Source organism: Amblyomma mixtum, chromosome 8 (genome assembly GCF_055824585.1).
Source record: "Amblyomma mixtum isolate Tamu chromosome 8, ASM5582458v1, whole genome shotgun sequence".
NCBI lineage: Eukaryota > Metazoa > Arthropoda > Arachnida > Ixodida > Ixodidae > Amblyomma > Amblyomma mixtum.
Genome location: NC_143019.1, coordinates 143,306,342 through 143,325,096, shown reverse-complemented (window position 1 = coordinate 143,325,096; position 18,755 = coordinate 143,306,342). Strand labels below are relative to the sequence as shown.

At 48.7% G+C, this 18,755-nt stretch overlaps 1 protein-coding gene across 3 annotated transcripts in view; it reads left to right on the top strand.

Moving 5' to 3' along the window:
- Asator (tau-tubulin kinase asator) overlaps positions 1 to 18,755 on the top strand; it is a 198,981-nt gene that overhangs the window by 53,808 nt on the left and 126,418 nt on the right. The window contains exon 1 of one of the 3 annotated variants that reach the window (XM_089555292.1): positions 15,218 to 15,371. The exons of the other annotated variants lie outside the window; for them this stretch is intronic. The gene's annotated coding sequence lies outside the window, so the exon portion shown is untranslated. Of the gene's footprint in view, positions 1 to 15,217; positions 15,372 to 18,755 lie in introns of those variants that run through there. 3 annotated transcript variants of the gene reach the window in all.

The following is an 18,755-nucleotide window of genomic DNA, read 5'->3' as shown; positions in this document are numbered from 1 at the left end:
TGTACTGCGAAGGCCGGATAACCGCTGGTGCTTAATGGTAACGGAGTGGATTCCAAGGGAAGGCAAGTGTAGCAGGCGGCGGCAGAATGTTAATTGGGTGGATGAGATTAAGAAGTTTTCAGGGATACATTAGCCGCAACTGGCAATGTGCGGGATTAATTCGAGAGACATGGGTGAGGCCTATTGCCCTGCAGGGGGCGTAGTCAGGATGATGATGATGATGTACGAGCCACAGCAAGACCGCTACTCACAGTCCACTGCGACTACTAACCGGAGCACCTCTGGAAGGGCGATCCATTGGCTTGGACTCAGACTTGACATCAGCGTGAGATGACCTGCCAAAGGCGATAGACCTTCTTTCTTCAACGCATACCAACCTGTATTCGTGATGGGAATGATTCCGAAGCCGCGCGGATCTCACTCAAGGGCCTCCCCTGCGCGACAGTGCTGTTATAGTTTCCCTCAGCTTGCCCTTGCTGAGCAACGGCAGTGCGCAGGAAGCATGTCGTAGTCGGGCTCCGTTCTGCCCGAGATCCGGCACTCGGTTTTTTAGCACGTCGTCCGCCCAGTCATCATTCGGGCTGGAGGCCGTCATAATATCGTTGTTTACCGCTGGTTCGCGCGCGAACAGGGCTGGTAAACAAGCTTTGTGCCCTCTCGTCACCCGCACCGCCGCGAGAACGGTGTCGCAAGGCGGTTGCCGCAGCAAGCGCGGCGGCGTGAGTCAGAGCTTGGCGCGCATGCCAGGGCTGCCGGCGCTGCCAGCGACTGTCACCACCGGCTGATGGCAATCGCGGCACCCTCGCCTTCCTCCTCTCCACACAGCACCCACCGCAGCACCCATTCGTCTCTGCGCCGCGGGAAACGAGACGTCGCGTCAGTCGTGCGCCCCCTTGGTCTCCAGAGGCGGAGGGCGCCACTCATTTGTCTCATCATTTGCGAATGAAGCCAAGTGCCGCGGCAGAAGAGCTCTGCGCTGTAGTGGGCCAAAGGTGGAGCTTCCGAGCAACACACCTGGAACGAGTAGCATGAGAATTCAAGAGACGAAGAGTGATATCAGAAAGTAGATACACGAAGGTTACCTAGACGCAGTATTGCCCTACTTTCACAGAGGAGTGTATCAGGAGCCTAAAAAATATACAAACCCGGCATCTCCTTGGATAGCGGCAGCCGTTCTTAAGGCACTGCTTAATTCTTCCTCCTAAAAGTAGTGCGTCCGTCACCTTGTGGCCTCAATGAAAGCGAAAATTCACGTGTCGAAATCCCTGGCTTTAGCGAGAGCCCTAGGAAGCTCCAGGGCTGTCACCGAGCTGCGGCCACTACGGGAAAGCCGCATCTTTGGCAGCTTACCCCGCGTGATCCTTCAAGATGGTAAGAGATTACATCCTCGAAGACTGCACAGAGATGTTCCAACGGTATCTGTGACTCGAGGACTTGACGTCGCCACGCGGGCATGTCAGGGCACGACCCTCATCGCGCCTTGAACGTTTCGTACACTCGGGAAAGTTCCAGTTGTCGCATCCTCTGCACGTTGCCCACAACTTTTTGGTCCTGCCGGGCATATCTGAATTCCTAGCGCTGAATGGCTGCACCCTGAGACCCCTTTAGTACATAGATGTTTACAGCTGTCCGGCATTATCCTCGAAATCATCGATCTGGTTGCACTGCTAAAGTTACATTGGTGCTTGATTAGAAGGATGTCTGTCACCAAGTCGTCAGCATCTAAGCACATCTGCCCCAAATTAACGCTTGAAATTCGGCGCGGCTCAGTCCCAAGTTTAACCTCTTTAATTCAATATTTGATGTACGAGGGGGTACCCAAAAGAAACCGGACTAAATTTTTTGGTCGGCAAAGCTTCTGTGGTACCGCGTTTTGCCACTAGGAGCGCAAAGAACGAACATTACAGAGTCAGTAAGCCGAGTGCCGTCGTTGAAGGAGGTCAGACTAGTTTAGGCAGAGTTTTAGAGTGACGACTGTTTTGTGTGAATGTCGTTTTTGCAATGGCTGATTTTCATGAACAGCGTGCGCCGGTGAAATTCTGATTTTTGCTCGGAAAAAGTTGAGTGGAAACTTTTGAAATATTAAGAAAGACGTACAAGGACGATACTATGGGGACAACTCAAGTGTTCCTGAATCGAATCCTGAATCAAAGCAACAATCATGCCAGTGGAAAACTTCAAATTCACCTCGCCTCAAGAAAGCTCGTCAGGTGAAACCAAACCTCAAAACAATGCTGATTTGTTTCTTCGACGTGAGAGGAGTCGTTCATTGAGAATTTGTTCCGCAGGGTCAGACAGTTAGCCAGGCTTTCTACTTGGATGTTTTGAAAAGATTGGGCAACAGTGTGCGGTGGAAGCGGCCAGATTTGTGGCGGTCGGGTGAATGGCTTTTCCATCATGGCAATGCCCCTGCTCACACAGCCCTGTTTCTACGACAATTTTGGACCAAAAATGGCATGACCCCTATACCTCAACCCTCATACTCTCCCGACCTTGCCCCGTGCTACTTTCTTTGTTTCCTAGAATGGAAAAATAGGTGAATGGAAAGCGTTTCGCTGATGTTGCTGAGGTGAAGAAAAAAACGACGGAGGCACTGTCAAGCATCACAAAAGATGAATTTAAACAATGTTTTGAAAAATGGAATAAAAGATTCGACAAGCGTATCATTGCAAGTGGGGAATACTTTGAAGGAGATTCAAGGCCTGTGCTAAAATGTGAACAAATAAGCTCAAACAAAAATAAGTCCGGTTTCTTTTGGGTACCCCCTCGTATTGCTAATATCAATAGGGGTTGGCCAAGTCATCGTGACAAAATAAATCAGCTTCAGCTGTTGAACCACTGGCCAAATTTGTAAGCTGCTCACTAGTTGACCATGTTCTTGACAGAAATCTTCCACAAGGCCGGGCTTGCTGCTGTGTCGATTCTGATTGTTAGTCATGGTGGTCCAGTGGTCAGTACCATCATCCACTTAGGGGCAGATCAATCCGTCCCCGTTTGGCTTGGCCGGCCGCTCGCTCGATTGCTCGGATCACGGCCGACGCGCCCTTGCAATGTTACGGTGGTGAGACAAGCAGTGTCCACTGTTTGGCACTACCGCATCGATGTGATGTGCGGTGGAGATATTTGCGGTAGGGATGCTGCATTGCATTTAGTGACCGAAGTATATTTAAGGAAAAAACTGGTAATGGTGCAAGAAACAAGGACACGGAAGGCATACAAAAGACAGGACTGACGCCGTCTTGCAACTGGGGTTTCTTGAAACAAGCCTGCCTTTTTGTACTACAACAAAGCCGTATCAACAAATGCATCAACGTTGAACGTATCAATCGGCAATTCATGCGAACACTGGCAACACAGTATCGCTGATTGCGGAATCCACCCTAAACAAAGCTTGGGATGCCAACTTCTTTTCTGGCCAGCAGAAACAATAACAACAACAAAGCAAAAAAAAAAAACAAGGCACTGGGGCATGACAAGTCTACACCAACAAATTATGAAACACGTGGTCAAAGCGAAAAAGAGCAAGACTCGAATGACTAAATGACAAAACCGCGTGAAAAATGAAAGCAGATGACCAACAAAAACCCGGAAAATACAGGCCAAAAATAACGCGGAAAAAAAGAGGGGGGGCGGGATGAAGTCTGATGATACAGCGCCTGGCGTCAGCGGATGTGTTCTGTCATCTCTCCTGTCTCATCTGTTTGCGCTGTCGAGTCACTCCCATTAACATGGAACAACCAGCCCGAATAAGCCTTCTTCTTATTAAGCACTCTTCTAAAAAGTTGCGTCATAACCGTGAGCACTGTACTGAACTTATTTTTGCTCGTACGAATGTCTGTAAGTGTTCATTTCTCCCTAATACGTCTTGAACGCACTTTGGCATCATTCTCTTCTGCTTGCCCCCATGAGCGATTTGAACCGTCCGTACGCGTTGCCAAAGATCTGCTGTGTTGCTGGCATTGCGCATCGCTTCCCTTCAGGCATGGCTCCTTGATGCGTGAATGATTCTCCTTTGTTTTGCATAAGTATGCGTTGTGCATCTTTGGCATCTGCCTCTCCTGCTTGAACCGTGAGGGGTCCGCATTATGGGATAAATGAAAAAATAAGACTGTGCTAAAAGTGTAATGACCTGCTGATCTATTTCCTCTCGTGTCATGTTCCTTAGTAAATGGCGAGGAAAGCAGCCTAACTGGAGCTTATCGCGCCGCCTTCGTTAGACAAGCTCGAGCAAAAGTTAGCACTGTGAACTTCAACAAGCGCTAACCTGTAGTGCCTTGCAAGTGAATGGCTCGTGAACTTCGATGTGTACCAGGAGACGTAAGTGTGGATGCTTTGCTGATAATGACGAGAGTGTGCCTTAGACGTCAGCGAAAGCCGGTACCCGCCAGAGCAGCCAGATTGGGCTATTAACAGCCAAATTGGGCTTAATTCTGCCCAAGTTCACACCAAAGCTTTGCCTTTGGCTATGCGCCTGTTTTGGGGCTACATTGTAAAGAAAGCCATAGAATATGCTCTGTAACGATTATTTATAGTGATTTTGTCGCTTCTTTTCTCGGCTCTGTGCCAGCGATCGATGCACCAGAGGAGGGGCTGTTTTCTTAGTCGAAGGCGCTGTTAGCAGTAGCAACTTTGAAGTGAAATATGTATTAAGAAAAGGAACGCCGACTAAAGGACGTTTCGGGTTCCACACGGAAGCCTTGATCACTGGGCGGAAAGCCCGAAGCGCAAAGCTTAAGTGCGTTGCAGCAATCGCCCCAAGCGTCTTGCGTGCCCCATGCACATCGTGGATTCCGTTCTTCAACGGTCATCACGCTCGTCTGAACCAGTTGGTCCTCCTTGCCGAGCCCGAGCCGCTATCGCATATGTGCCGGGCGTGAGCGAGTCTTTGGCTCGCGTTTTGCGCAATTACGATGTGCACGTCGCTCACGTTCCTGCGTGCGAGCTGAGGCACGAGCTGGTTGCCGTCAAAGACAAGATAAAGGAAGGGGAGTTTTCTGCCGTGCTCTATAAGATTCTCTGCGCAGATTGCGACTACTGTTATGTCGGCGAGAGCGGGAATTTCGAAAGACGATTGAGGGACCACAAGAACGACGTCAGGAAGAAGAAGACTGCATCTAATGCACCTGCGGAGCACGTGTCAGCCGCGACGCACAAAATAGCCTGGGAAGAAGCATCAGACATCGCAAGAGAAAAGAATTGGCTTTCACGCCGATATCTAGAATCCCTGATAATCGAAACTGCAGAAAGAACCCTTAACCTCAACGCAGGCAATCTCCCGCCTACGTACGCAAGATGCTTGGGGCGATTACTGCAACGCACTTAAAGGTGCAATGAAGAGGAATCTGAACTCGTCTTTTTGCCGCGGGAACTCAATCTACACGTTCCGAGCATTCTTAGAAACTACGACTTATTGCCCTGTGTGGCCGATTTCCCTAATTAAATCGGATTAACGTCCGGCTCCTGCCTTTTTTTTTAATTCTCCTTGTACGGTGGGCGGAGTCTATCAATGCGTGGAGTGCCTTTTAGCCAGTTCCGTGGAGGCTTTGCTTTCGCTTTAATTTCTTTTATAGGTTTTCGTGAATAAATAGTTTCATTATCAGATAATATAGCCGCAAAATAAGACTGTAGAAATAAAAATACGCGCGGACTATTTGCTACTACGGATTACTACGTATTACTCCGCCGATGGCAGAGCGGCAAGCTTCCACGGATCCGGAGACAGAGCAGCAGTTCCTCGTGTCCCAGAAGACACTTCTATCTCACCCTCGGCCGGATGGCTTTCCAAGTGGGCAACACATTCCTTGCTAGTGCACTCAGATGCCTTCCACAGCCCTGAGTTACACCGGGGATGGATTGACAAGGGACGTTCCATGATTGGTTGACAACGGTCGCTTGCGGTCCACTCAGTCTTCGTGTGTCTAACCGGACGAATAGTGAGGCGCCAATATCACAGAGGCCTATTTGCGGAAACAATGGGTACGCGGGAAAGTCTCTTGCCTGAGGCGACGCTCTGCGGTCGGCGTCGTACCGCAAACACGAGGCTGCGATCCTTACGGAGAGCCTCCCAGGACTGTCGTCGTGCATGGATGCGCTCCGTGCACGTCCACTTCCCTGGAATGTACAGAGCGTGGCGGGAGCATGCCAGCAAAAGCGACGCTCGTCGTGGGATCTGCGTCTCACTCACGGCTGGAGACACAGCAGGAGTCATCTCTCCGGGCAGCACCGCAAAGCTTTGCGCTGTATGATTGTGATTCGGCGCAAGCTTGCGGCGTGAATCACCAGGCCTCGAAGCGGCTCGGTTCTAAATTTGCGCTGTGCCAGCGCATGTCGGAAGCGGAGGTGCTTGCGACGAACTGCGAGCTGGGCCGAGCGGGGTCCTCCGGCGCAGGTGACGGCGGTTTCCCGTTCCGAGGCCGCTGCTACCGGCGGTCTCGCGCCGTCGCCTCTGCCGCCGACCTTCGTGCCGACGGAGGGAAACGGAAGTCGTTGGCCCTGGTCCAGGTGGAGTGGGGCCTCGCTTTCGCTGGGAAGGCGAACCGCGGCTCTACCTTGCTCTCTCCCGTGACATTGGACCCCGCAAATGCAAACACGCTGACACAACGATGCAATAGAACGATGCAATAGAATAGGTTTGTGCAATAGAACGATGCCACCTAGGGCACTCTGTGAAAGTTTTACGAGTGCGACTAACAACAATTTAGTTATTCAGTGCAATACCCAGAGCGCCACAACTGGCATTACAGTGTTTGTCTGTGTGTGTGTCGGAGGGGGGGGGGGGGGGTTGTAATAGCACATTATGCAAGCGATAAAGGTAACAAATTGCTATACATACAATGGAACCATGAGCGTAGCTTTATTACAGCCCAACAACAGCATTCACAGAGATGAAGAGAATAAATCACATGACGTAATTATACCTTTTCACAGAGCCGATTTCAATCTCTTATAGACCTTGGGAAAAAACATACCAGTGAATTTTTAATTTACAGTTAATTTGCTTCTCTTTTAATCGATGGTCACGGCGGGGCAAAACAAAATTTGGTGAATGGATATACAGGTCACGGTTTGTGCAAGTTTTACAATAGTAAATACCTGAAAAAAAATTTAACCTCAAGCAATATCTGCATTTTTGCAGCATCTCCCATCCCAGCGAGTTTTTGCGCGTGAAACGCTAAACTTCCTAGAAAAATTATTATTAAACACCTAGAATACCTAAATTTTGTACCCTTTTGTGGTTTATTTATATCCATTTTATGCCAAGGGATCTATAATGCGCAAATATATTCGAGAAGCCAGCGAACATTAGTCTTGAAAACAAACTCTTTTATTTCTAAAGGTAAGTGTTTCGTGTTACGTCTGGAAAAACAAGAACGCGACATGCCTTTCCTGTTACATACTCCACATGACTACTCCAACTTAGATTAAAAGCTATGTATACGCCGAGATATTTGTACTCTGGTGCTGACGAAAGTTATGTCCCATTAATTGCGTAAGAGAATTCATGCGATTGTTTCTTTTTTGTGACTCGCGTGTATATAGATTTTTGCAAGCTAATAAACGTCCCCCATTTCTTACACCATTCAGACACTGTATTAAAATCATCCTGTAACACCACACAGTCATTCGGACTTTCAGTGACTCTATACACGCTGCTTTCGTCCTTCTTCTCTTCCTGCTTCTTTTCTTTGGCCGTGTGCCGTTGCGCTGGAAAACTATGAGTTGAAATCAAGTATACCAACTAGCCTAAGAACTAGCTCTACTGAAGTACACAGTCGTCTGCAGAGACACGAATATTAAATGCATTATTAGACCAAATGTCATTCATAAAAATCAAAAATAACAAACATCCGAGCACTGATCCTTGAGGTACCAGAAGATACAATGCATTCTCTTGATAACTTTCCATTAATTGCTACCCTTTGTTTGCTTAAATATGAGTAATCTTGTATCCAGTAAATCATGTCCTTATTAATGTTATACCAAGACAATTTCTCAACAAGAACAGAATATGGAACAACATCAAATGCCTTCTTGAAATCCAAGAAGACGCAATCTATAGAAAACCATTCATTAAGTGCACTTGTCAGGTTATGAATTAGTTCATTTAGTTACGCAAGAAAGACCTCAGCGAAAATCCTGCTGTTGTTTGCTTAATGAGGAATTCGTATTCATAGTGTTGCGGGCTTGATCAAACGCAGGTAGTGCAAGGCGGAGAACGAAAAAATGGCTGAGACTTAACTTGGTTAAGCCTGGAGAATGCGAAGCATCATCGTGTCGCGTAATTTGGAGGCGCACAACCACAGCGACGGCGCGAGGTGGGCCCCCGTTTCTCCACTGTCGTGACGTCATCGTGTCACGTGGTGTGATGTCATGTATCACGTGATTTGGAGGCGCACAACCACAGCGACGGCGCGAGGTGGGCCCTGTTTCTCCACTGTCGTGACGTCATCGTGCCATGTGGTATGACGTCATGTATCACGTGATTTGGAGGCGCACGACCACAGCGACTGCGCGAAGTGGGCCCCCGTTTCTCTACTGTCGTGACGTCATCGTGTCAAGTGGTGTGACGTCATGTATCACGTGATTTGGAGGCGCATAACCAAGGTGAAGGGCTGAAGTGGTAGCTAAAGAGGTATGCTTCGCATAAAAGAGGAAGTTGGGAGTGTTGTGCCCCGTTGGACGCTGATCCCCGCTCGCCGATTCAACCGCTCCCCGCTGGCCTGTTGAACCATCTAGAACACCCCGGCTGTGAGATTATAATGCTAGTGAAAAATAATTGTTATAAAACTTTACAAGCAATAATCGCCAAAGAGATGGAAACAACGTATTTCGAAACAACATTTCGAGGGCCAGATTTGTGGAGAGGTACCACATTGTCCAACTTCCAGTCAGAAGGCAGTGCACGTTCCTCTAAGGATTTTGTATAAATGGCTTTCAGCCCAGCATCTGGAAGAGAAGACACACCCAAGGCGGCTGGTTAGCTAAGGACTCCTCCTGCCATCTCACAACCCGCATCCTTCAATCCCCCGAACTCACAAGCTCATGTTAGTACTACAGTTCATACCGTACCACAATATCAACAACCTATCCAACGCGCACCATCAGTGGTAGAATCACGTATGAACAAAACAGAGTTCCTGTTGACTCGCCTTGAAAGCACTGAACAGAACCTCGACCCCCTCGCTGACATTGTCGAAAACCTTGCCTCAGCCTACGAACGCCAAGAACGCCAAGAGACACGCCTGACCCGGCTAGAGGGACGAGTAGTCCACGAACTTAAACGCCTTCTCCGCGATGAAGATTTTAGTTGCGAGGGAATGGAGTACAGCTCTCAGCAAGAAAAAAGGCAACTTCCTGATGATCACAACGAAAACTCCAACACCCAGTCTATGACCGCGACGGTAGCTAACCCACGGCAGAAGATTGGTAGTGCGCTACGAACAAGAAAGCAATAACCAGCCGCTGGTACCTCAGCGCCGGCAGACAGGCCCGACCCGCACCTCGAACGCGTCTGGAAAAAAATGTGAAAAGCTCTTGAGAGCCTTAGCCAAGCAACCGCATAACAACCGCTTAACAGGCGATCAACTATGCCCGGACGCTCGCACAGAGAGAATGTAACCACATTTGCCACAGAATCCAGAACTCGTTACACAAAAAACACACGTGGCATCTTTTGCGCACCCTGCTCGTCACGAGGAAAAACACGATCCCTGCCACGCACAGACACGCTAGAACTCACGGTAAAAACAAAACATTCGAGCAACAGCAGACCCTGTACATACCTACGGTACATCAGTCAATGTGCACATACTACACGGGCCCCATAATCGACAATATCGGCGGCGAGTTCACTACGGCAGAACTAAGCATTGGGTTATCTCAAAACACTAAGAAGACAGCCAGGCCCTGACGGCACCACATACAGTCTTCTCCGCAACCTGACTGGCAAAGAAACGCTGCTATCTCGCATAAACGAGCACTGGAGCATGCCCAGAGGAATAAAGCACGTCACACATCAATATGATCCCAAAACCAGATAAAGCAGCAACACTTACCAACCTCAGACCGAGAGCCATAACCTGAGGTAGGCCCAAAACAATGGAACATCTTGCGCTGCACAGGCTAGAAGAACACCTGGAAAACAAAAACATTTCCCACGCCAGCTCATAGGGTACCGCAAAAATATCTCAGCGCAGCATTCATTTCTCATATTAAAGAGCATGCTTCTGCAGCCAAAGACAGCACAGACACAAGCTCTTCTCGCAGTAGACATAAAAAGCCCTTTGATAACTTTACACACGATGGCATACTAAAGAGTGTTCACCACACACAATGTTAGTTTGGTTTGGTTTATGGGGTTTAATGTCCTAAAGTGACTTGTCTGTGGATGATCCTTCTTCTAGGTGCAAAAGTACGTCTTGAGTCGAAAGGTATTGTCTGAACCCGAGCGTCGTGTTTGGAAAGATGCCACTCCTATCTCCTATCCTCCTATACTCCTATCCAATCCTATTCCTCAAGACGTTTTCCTTTTGACCAGCGTTTGTCGAAAAATCCCGCGACAGCCTCCAACGACTTGTCGTCCAAGTTAGCCAGCATTTTGGTGGTAACCCGATCTCCGCCAGGGCAGATACCCCTCGTCATGCCCGCGACAGCGGCATGCGCTTTTCAGGTTGTGAACTCCTTGTCTGTTTCCTCATTCTATGTGTCCGTGTAGTCTTCCATTTCCGGACCCACGCCCTCCGACTGTATGTATCTCCTTTTAAGTTTCGCTCCGCGTGGAGTTGCGTAGCGCTAAAATCGGAAGCCCATGTTTCCAGCTGTTATTTAGCGGAATATTTTTTATTGGGTGGTTATTGATATATGACGTGTTTTTTTTTGTTTTTTTTTTTTGCACCGTGAATGGCAAACTGGCTGCATAACTGGGTGGCTGCAAATGTTTGCATGTGGTGGCCGCAAAGTTAGTGTTAAAAAAGATATTCTACGAATAACTTTTTTTCAGCCTACCTGTCTGAAGGTGGGACACCTTTGTACATCTGTGCACCTAATGCTGAACGTCACAAAAGTCAACACGCCTTTGCATCACAATTTGTCTTTGGTCAAGTTTATTAGTTTTGATATTATTTTTAATATATCCTAATATTAATAGTTTTAATATAATATTTCAATAATATTGCAGCGGGCTGACGACAACGACGAAAAGTATGCACATATGCCGACGGACGAAGACGATGAAGATAGCTCGCGGCTGGCTCGGCGCTGCCCACAGCGGTCTCCGCTGCCGTTGTTACTTTCCCTGTAAATACCTGCAAATCCATTCTTCTCCCCTACAGTATTAAGCATACATAATTTTTCTACAATTCATATAATAAGCCGTGTCGAATGCATCCGCTTTGAAGTGTTGCTTTGCTAGAATAGCACTATTATTGATATTTTTTGTCCTGAATATCAAATTTCTGATTTCCTTCAGCTGGGACCGTTGTGCAGGTTCGTTGCAACCATGTTCCAAGAAAATCGACTACGCTCCCTGGGATATTGATAACGTGTAGGTTCTGCACTTACCTGAAGATCTGCACTCCCTCTTTTTTTGGAAAGGGGAGGGGGGGTATGGCGGATTCGCTATCTGGGTGCATTACGCTATCATTTATTGACTACCTGGTTCGGCCAGTCAGCAGAGAAATTTGAATTACTGCCAAGAATAACAACTATTTTCGGTTATGACGCAATTCATAGCGGATTTCTAGACAATGTTGAGGATTGCGCTTCTATCCCACCGCTGCTGTTGCAGACGGAGGGGGCCCCCTTGAGTTGACTGACTCGTTCAGCCGCGCAGGTCCCGGCTCCGAAGGACGACGTCGAACTTCGTTGTGGAGGAAAGTGTGCATTAGGCTTATTTGTACATAATTGCAGTCGAGATGGGAGTGCTCCGGTAATAAACCAGCCCACCGTTAAATACACTCACAATTACCCAGATCCTTGGATGGGAAAAGAAGTTCGGGAAATGATGTCCAATCATGTGGGAAGTTATGGACATTGGTGATACCACCGACCGCAGGAGGTGGTGCTGCTTTTCTCTCGCAGCTCAGTCGATGGAAAGGATTAGTCTTCAAACACTCATGTGTCGATTTCACCACCGCGGCTAGTCTTCTGTTGGGTGCCTCCGTGGGAAGGGAATTGCTCGCAGTCTCCCAGCAGGTGAATGAACGACCTAGTACTCCCTCCCGGTAGACCGAAACAGGACACCTCTGTCGAGGTCACAGCCGTCTTTCAATTAACAATAAGTATTGTGGGACGATAAAAAAGAGTGAAAAATAGAGTTTCTATGCCCGTGCCACTGAGTATAACGGGCTTAACCGAATTTGATGATAAAAGAAAAGGCAAAGGGCACTCGTAATTTTATCACCCGTAGGTGGGGAAAAATGAAAAAAAAAAAGGGGGGGGGGGGGGGCGGGGAGCTACCGTAGCGAACCACAGCCGGGGAAGCGGGCCCGGGGAGACTCCGCTTATATCCCATGGGAAAGAGCGGAAAGGATGCGAGAGATGGATGGGATGAATGGTTGTCAGGAAATGGGTTATGGGATAAGGAATGGTAATTGGGACAGCGATTTGTTTGATCTGATCCTTAAATTATCTCGACTCCATTTCTGGCCTGCCTAGCCAGGGCAGGGAGAGCATCGAGCTTGCTCACTGGTGCGGCCCCGCTCACGGGATGCCCGACCGTCGGCCGCTCCGACCACCCGAGACAGGAGAACCTAACTCGGAGTCAGCGACCTGGGGCGCGTCCACAACTTTGGGGTTTGTTTCCGGCCTGCCAGCTATTAGCCGTCGAGTGCTTTTCGCGGTTTTTCAGACACCGGAAGTATGTGTGGTGTGATCCGGCCAGTAGAGGTTAAGGTCGTCAGCCTACCGGCCCTTGGCACCATGACGTAACACCTCCGGGGGACCCACCTGTGCTTCCATCCAAGCACTTATTTTCTCCCTAGCTTGCTCTTCTCCTACTGAGGAGGGCGTGTTCAAGGCTTGTCTGACCGCACCACAAACAAAGAACGCGGCTGAGGCTGAGATGACCGAGGCCTACTCCGCCGGTACTCCGCAGCAGCAGGTCGCACAGTTGGTCGCACGTTCTCAATTAACAGCAAGAGCTTCACCTGTCGCAGCATCACTACGTCTGGCGACACGAGGGCAGAATCTGCCACTTGATGTCGCCGCTGTTGCCGTCGCCGCTGTTTCCACCGCCGCTGCCGCCGTCGCCAATCCTTGCCGCATCTTTGCTTCACGTTCACTCATGTCTGCTAGGAATTCCTCCAAGGCATGTGTCCGCCAATCTTAACAACAGCGACTTTTCATGCGATTTTCAGTTTTGTATGCGTATTTTCAATGAATCGCGATGTTTTTCTTGTGCGAGAAAACTAAAGCGCATTTTAAAACTCAGGAAGCCATCCTGGTGTCCCAGAGAAACGATTACAAATTATAAACTCAGAAATATAAACTTCTTAACCTTGAGCAGGCACCGTACTGTGTATTGCATATTGAAGACAGTCTGAACAACGATAAGGTCGGTATGAAGCTGTTGACGTGGTCATGAAGGGACTTGCTTGAAAAATAGCAAAACTGCTTTGCTGATTTTCGTCGTATGACTGGTTATTGTCAGATGGCCCGACTGCGATACCCACGTCCAGAGTGGTTTCGCATTTAGGACTAGGTCAATACACAGAAATGCCCTCAGTGACACTCAACTAGAAAGTGTATAACTAAAATATGACTGAGTTAATGTGATTAGGGTTACCATGAGACACCTTTATCATTAACCAAACGGTAGCTTCCTAAAGCTAGTGAAGTAGCAAAACGGTAAGACGAATTATTTCTTGTGATTGTTCTTTTTGCGCCATTTATTTGAAATTCTGAAATCTTGCTTCTCGGGGAGTTACCTTCATATGCAATACTACTGGAAATGATTGCCATGCAGTGATGTCGCCCTGCACTTTGTCTGTAGCAGTTTGCAGTAGTGCACGAAGCGTTTCGGGACACCTTCCTTCCACGGCTGTCGGCACCCACGTCCGCGCACAGCTTTCCACGTAACTTCATGTAAGCGCTTGGTATAAATCCTGTCGATGTTGCTGAACTAAACTCTCCGTTTTAATTTACACGACTGCAGAGAATTCGTTGAAAATTTTATTCATGAACTGAGCGAGTGCTCTTACATCAACTGAAAGCGGAAATTCCGCAATATCTTTACGCATGCGCTTATTGCAAGCGCTTGCTGCAGCAAAACAGCGTCAGATGCAATCAGTCCAAACGCACTCGCTGACATTCGACTCGACCGCATGAAATCCAGACGCGTAATGATTGGGGAGCGCTGCCAGCCGCGGAAGGCTCTCGCTTCTGCAGCTGGCATTTGAGATTTCGCGCCCTTTATTGAGGCTGCGGCTGAAATTCCCGCATAAAGCGTCAATGACCAACATCATCTTCTGGGCGCTTTCTTTAAAAGATGTCCGTTCTGGCTCAAAGTTCCCTTTTTTGTGCGCAGTCCGATCACTGAGTCAATTATTTTCAGAAGCGTTCCAGGTTAGTAAACGCATGCTGCTGATCTCACTGCGCGATTGGAACAAACGCTGCTTGACACACGCTGAATTTCTTGGCTCACGTTACTTGCGGCATCCCACTGATGCTCCCCCTTTTTCACTGCGCTCGAAGAAAGCAATGGCGACGCGCTCCTCCGTCGGTGCACTCTGGAAGCAACACACACTGGTCGTCGGAGCCGGCGTCGCCTCGGTGTCGCGCCGCGTCAAATCCCATCGGAGCCGCGCGACGGCAATGTCGCTTCGCCCTGCGCTCGCGAGGCGTGCGGCGAAGCGCCCCCTCCGCCACGCGCTCGAATGACGCACGCGGGACAGGCAGGGAGGAGGCAGACAGCGGCGGCAGCAGCAGCAAAAGCGGAATGCGCTCATCCGCGCCGCATCGCCGTCCGCCAGGGGCGCGCAGGCAGCATAGCCGCGCGCTCGGACCGCCGAACACTGAGTAAACGCAACAATAATAACGACAAAGCATATCTCTACTGAGGTTAAAATTGATTGTTGCGTCATCTGTCGACAGCTATTGAGGGGCATTGTGATGAACAGAACGTAGAAAAGGCTCAACCACAACAGAATCGATTCAGTTAATGCACTCCGCGGCAGATGGCGCGACGTCCGCAACAAGCTCTCTTGAGTCGATGCTTTGGCGTCGGCGTCCCTAAACCTCTCCGTTCTCTCTGCGCTTCAGCTGTTGTAGGAAGGGGGATCGGCCGCGACATGCGCGCGGTGCACGTCGGGATCGGCGCGATCAAGATGGCCGCCCCACTGGGATCCCGTCGTGTGCGACGGAGAGCAGCACGGGTGAGCAGATTTCTCGTCCAAGGGTCTGCGACGCGGCGGCTAGCGCGGCAAGGCTTCGCTCGGCCTATTCTGGGAGCCCGCGTGGAGAGCGGGGCTCACGCGACGCAGCGCACCGTCCGCTCTCGGCGAAAGGGGATGCGCGCTCGGCGGTGGAGCCGACAGCAGGGGCGTCCCTGTCTCCCGCCTGGCGAAAAACCGCGCGGCGCCGCTCTGACGCGCCCAGTCGCGACGTTTGTGCCGCGCTGATCATGGGCGTCGGTGTGTGCAGTTGTAGCCCTAATGGGAAGCGCACAGCTGGGCTCGGAACCCCTCACGCCCAACTGCAATGCGCATCGCTGCTTTCAGTGTCGACGCCGCCGGGCCAGTGATACCGAATGCTCAACAGCTTGGTAGGCACTGCGAGCTCCGTTGCGATACCCAGAAAAGGGAAAGAATGTTTGTGCGCTTGGTGTTGCGTGAAGGGCGATCTGTGGAGACTCGGATAGGGAGAGCAACGAAAGATCGCTTCTGCGGTTAGCCGGCGAAATATCAAACGCACTGGGAATTGTTCTGGAAGGGACCTCGACGTATTTGCTATAGAACTCACTTGAGTACTACGAAGAATGTAGTTTAAGGGGTGCACATTCATCACGTTCAGAGTTTTTTTCGCCGAAAGAAATTTCGGGTCGTTAAATACCGGGCCAGAGCACGAGAGTAGTTTTTGGTTGGCATTTCAACCCTAGTGTGTTAGTACGTCTCGCAAGCCTTGTTTTTAAAATGCATATAAGGTGTGTAGCTTCCACCAAACCTATCCTGCCCTTTTCCCTCTTGCATATATCAGAGACCGTTTGTGGTTTTGTTTGTATGAAAAGTGCGACGGCAAGGTACTGGGCCCAGGCAGACGCTACGCCTTAGACGACTAGATCCGCCAATTAAATTTTTGGTTCGACGTCGAATATTCCGCGCCCTCGTGCATGCTTGATGCGTAGACTCCCTTTGGGCGCCGCTAAAACGATTCGGGGAATTATTCTCTGAGGGGTAGCGTATCGTGGCAGAGCCTGAAATCTTGATTACCAACGCTGAAAAGCAGCATTCAGCAGCATCTGCCAATTGAGGTAGAAGAAGGTTACTTAGATGCCACGCACAGGAATTGCTACGTTACTTGTCAGCCATTCTGGGCGTTTAAAGCACCTCGGGTTTACGCGAGAAATAAACTGGTGCCTGGCAGGCGGCGTGTTTGGAACACTGGTCGCAGTTGTTTCTCTTGCGTGCAGCGTCTAACGAAAAATTGCCCAGATGGCTCGAAAGTGCTAACTTTAAATATGTCTGGCCAAAAATTTATTCCGCCTAAGGAGACCTAAATTCCTCTCACGAACAGCATGTGAAGGGTTTCGCCTCGCGTCGTTCTTGCATGAGATGGCGTGTTTTCTGCGCCTGCGTCTTGAAAGGGGAATAGAAGTTTTAGTTCAATGGAGAAAATAATAGGAACAAAGATAAAATTCTGGAAACATCTTCAACCCCCTTTAAGTGGCATACGATTGAACTCCTCGATGTTCATGCGGTAGGGCGGGTTACCTTACGTACACCAGAGGTGTACAGAAGTCTGCACCAGTGGGGGTGGTGTGGATTACTTACCAGGCGTGTAAAAATAAAAGTTCTGACCGAGAGAAGGTGTAGTACAATTAGATATCTGGGGACAATCCTAGAAGACAAAGAATCGCCGCGACCTTCAAGGACTACTGACGGAAAAATTTAACGCTTGTTTTCTTCTTTGAAATGATGATCATCGCGTGATATCGCCAAAGAACGCTAAATAATTTAGCATTGCATTTTTCTTTGACGCCGTTTCCGCTTCTATTTCGTCAACCGAACGATTCCGGTGGCGTGTAGCTGATCTTTAGTTCACGTCAGGCACGACACAAATGGCAATATTACTGCCGATAAACCGCTTGTTGTCACTTCAACTCTTGAAGCAGGCCGGTTTACGTGCCATCATCATTATCATCATCAGCCTGACTACACCCACTGCAGGGCAAAGGCCTCTCCCATGTCTCTCTCCTATTAACACTGTCCTTTGCCAGCTGAGGCCACCCTATTCCCGCAAACTTCTTAATCTCATCCGCCCACCTAACTTTCTGTCGATGCCTGCTACGTTTGCCTTCTCTTGGAATCCACTCCGTTACCCTTAAGGACCAGCGGTTATCTTGCCTTCGCATTACATGCCCTGCCCAATCCCATTTCTTATTCTTGATTTCAACTTCTTCCTCTTCTTTTCAATTTCTTCCTCTTGATTTACGTGCCGAAGTGAACTAAAACTTAAGAGTTTACAGCGCAGGTCCCTCACGTGAACTAATGGTCATCTACGCCCCATCGGAATCGTTCGGTTGACGAAACCGAAGCGGAAAACGGAGGCGCAAACAATTTGTGAAAATTAATGACTCCTCTTACTCAGGCTGGTGTATTAGGGCCCTTGTTGTTTCTTTTGTTTGTGAATGATATTCATTGGTCCGTTCCTGAATGTCAAGCAGTTGCATACGCTGATGATACTAAAGTGTTTTAGGGCCAGAACACCTAACAAAATTGAGGTATCAGCCAATCGTACGTCGTCACTAGTTCACAGGTGGACTTAACAGACCTACAATAAACACAACCAAACCTAAATGAACGTTTTTCTATGCAGAAAACGCACCAGTTTTAAACGCTTTGAACATTCACTTATCTGATACCACATTGATATCACATATCAATAGACGTAGTTAACAGCTTTGAAATACTGGAAGTAATCTTTACACAGAGTCTATCTTGAAATGGTCATTCATGTCAACTATGTTCAACGTAAATGTAGCAAAGCAGTGCCAATACATTGGTTGGTTTGGTTTGGTTTATGGGGTTTAACGTCCCAAAGCGACTGAGGCTATGAGAGATGCCGTAGTGGAGGGCTCCGGAAATTTCGACCACCTGGGGTTCTTTAACGTGGCCAATACATTGTAAACATCGACTAATATTAGCTCAACAAGTGCAACTTAAGATATATAATGGTTTGTTGCAGTCGCATATTTATTATCACTTTGTGTGGGGTACCATCAAAGCGCAAACTCTTACTGTTCTTTTTACCTTACAAATAAAAGCCATGGGATTAATTGTTGAAGTTCATTGCTCCAGCCATATGAACTTCATATTTACACGCCTTCGAATTGTTCGAGTAACTAGCCTTCATTCATGTCGCCTTTCGATTTCGTACCAACCTACCCGTAAAAGTTATTTTTATTTCGCAAAATACGAACTTTGATAACACGTGCTTGCCCGAAACATGACATGTGCTCACCCCGCGTTCCAACTATCGCCTCAGATCGCTCAAGTACAGATTACCATCGTTACTAAACTAATTAGAGCAGAAAGACCTCG